The sequence below is a fragment of the Physeter macrocephalus genome, chromosome 18 (assembly GCF_002837175.3).
Source record: "Physeter macrocephalus isolate SW-GA chromosome 18, ASM283717v5, whole genome shotgun sequence".
Taxonomy (NCBI): Eukaryota; Metazoa; Chordata; class Mammalia; order Artiodactyla; family Physeteridae; genus Physeter; species Physeter macrocephalus.
The window spans coordinates 106855675-106857967 of record NC_041231.1 but is presented as its reverse complement, the minus strand read 5'-3'; the positions used below and the strand labels follow the sequence as shown (position 1 = coordinate 106857967).

Genomic DNA, 2293 nt, shown 5'->3' with positions numbered 1-2293 from the left:
GAGGAAGGCCCGCATACCACAAAAAAAAAAAAAAAAAAAAAAAAAAAACATCACAATGGGACACGACTAAACTAACCGCATAAATCCTAAGCTGAGGGTATATTACTGCTTATGGAGGTGCCAAGATGCACATGTTTGGTAATTTTAACATTATGCCTTAGAAATACAAAAGCAAAATTATAACAACTGTAATGACCGTGTTAAACTCTGATTAGAATCCTCGTGGGGGGAGAGAGAAAAACAGAGGCTAAAAGAAGACAAAGAGAGGAATTTTCAGAAGAAATATTAAAACCGTGTTTCCTCACCTGAGCCTAGAAGATGATTGTAGAGATCACTTGTGAGAGAAGTCTATTTCTCTTCACCCTCAGGGTACACTCAGATTCCCTGGGCACTAAGGGGAAAGCTCGCTAAAGTCCCTGGCCGATACGACGCCCTTTGTGATGTGCAGGGCCTGGTGGGACAGGCTCTGACGGAGGCGGGAAGGCAAGCGCTGACCTTGACCTCAGAGCCCAGAGAGTGGACGCCCCCCCCCACCGGCTGCGGAAGACGTCAGGGATAATCGGACGGAAGACTAAAGCCTCTTGGCGTGCCCACAGTTCCAGGGACAGGCTTCATCCAGAGACCAAGGAAACAGGACTCCTCACGGGTGTGTGTCAAGAAAGAGCCAGGAATCAAAGGCATTGGTTCAGGAGAGTCTAATCGGAGGCTCTGTCAAGGGAAGAGACGCGGGCAATCTTGCTTGCATTTGATTATAAGATGCACGGACAGTTCCATAAAAAGGCGGCACACTGCACAGGGAGCAGCCCCTCCAGCCAGAGAAGATGGATGGCGACCAGCACTGCTCAGAGGTACTGTCAGGCCACTCCTCACTGACCACAGAGTTCACTTAATTTAAACACACTTTTGAGTTTTCTTATCTCCACAACCCCTGCTGCGGCCAAGGCCCCGTGGCCATAGGTGGGTGCTGAGCAGGGCTGTGCAGACCCCGGGATACGGGAGCGGCCGGCGCTTGGTCTGCCCTGCCCCCTGGGGGGCCAGGCTGTGGACCAGAGCCGCAGACTACTGACAATATAGGCCTCCTCCACTCTCCTCTCCAGCCTGGCTTTGTCGATTCCAAAGAACTGGTTAGAATTAACCCGGAACAAATTAAAAGTCTTCTCCTAAAGATCCAGTCACATTAGGTACGTGGACCATAAGGATTTCACTTTCCCTCGTCTCACGGCCGCTGGATGAGCTCACCTGAGACATCTCACACCGGACCCGTATTTTCTGATTTCCTACCACCGCCGTCTCTGCTGTCTGCCCCGAGCAGGGGACGCTCAGCCCTCCGACTCGTAGCTGCTCTTCTCCCACAGGCTGCCGACGAGACTGCCTGGCGGCCCCGGGCCACCCGCTTCCCCACCTGCCCGGACTCGCCCGCGCTCTCACCTGGTGCTTCTCAGCCACCCGGGGTGGCGGAACGTCCGGGGCCATCAGCGCCCGGGGCCCCCGGGGCGTCTCACGACCTGCCCGGGGGGAGCCCGGACACGGGGCTCTGAGGCCCGCACGGACCGTCTGGCTCTGCCGGGTTTGGGGGCCGCTCGCGGGCGCCGCCCCTCTGGCTTTGGAGGCGCTTCGGTCCCTCCCCGCCCGGGCGGCCCCACCGGAGTGTGGAGGCCAGGAAGACGCCGGGGAGGCCGTGTCTCTCGTGTTTCCCTTTAGCCCTGCCGCCTCCACCCACCTTCAGGGGTCTGAGCCTCCCCAGGGAGCACGATTACCAGCAGACCACTGCCTCCCAGGGGCACGTGTGGAAATGGGTCTGGGGCACAGCCCCGAAGACCACAGCCCCCCAGGCTGACCTCGGGGGGGATCGGGGTGGGGGAGGCAAGAAAAAGCCCGCGCTGCCAGGCGCCCCTCGGGACCCTCCGCCCGGGATCTTCCGCCCGGGACCCTCCGCCCGGGATCTTCCGCCCGGGATCCTCCGCCCTGGATCTTCCACCCGGGACCCTCCGCCCGGACCCTCCACCCGTGACCCTCCGCCCGGACCCTCCGCCCGGGACCCTCCGCCCGGCCTGCTGGTCAAAATGTAGTCATGGCAAGTGATTTAATTCCTCCACCAAAATGGAGGTGAGCAGAGGAGGGCAGACTCGGGCTGAAGTGGAAGAACACTACCTTCCAGGGCGCAGAATTATTTACACCCTCCACACGGAGGTGTGTCTGAACACCCCGAAACTTCAGACCGGGCGGCAAAGTCACTGAGGAACGGCGGGGTGTGTGTGTGTGTGTGTGTGTGTGTGTGTGTGTGTGTGTGTGT

General features: G+C 58.7%; 1 protein-coding gene and 1 long non-coding RNA gene across 5 annotated transcripts in view; both read right to left on the bottom strand.

Annotated features, from left to right (window-relative positions):
- The window catches only part of MYLK4 (myosin light chain kinase family member 4), a 93922-nt gene that overhangs the window by 18720 nt on the left and 72909 nt on the right, over nucleotides 1-2293 (bottom strand). The gene's annotated exons all lie outside the window — the stretch shown is intronic.
- Nucleotides 56-2293, bottom strand: part of LOC129391495 (uncharacterized) — a 19085-nt gene continuing 16847 nt past the window's right edge. The window contains exon 5 of the long non-coding RNA XR_008615676.1: nucleotides 56-708. This is a non-coding gene — a long non-coding RNA (uncharacterized lncRNA). The remainder of the gene's footprint in view (nucleotides 709-2293) is intronic.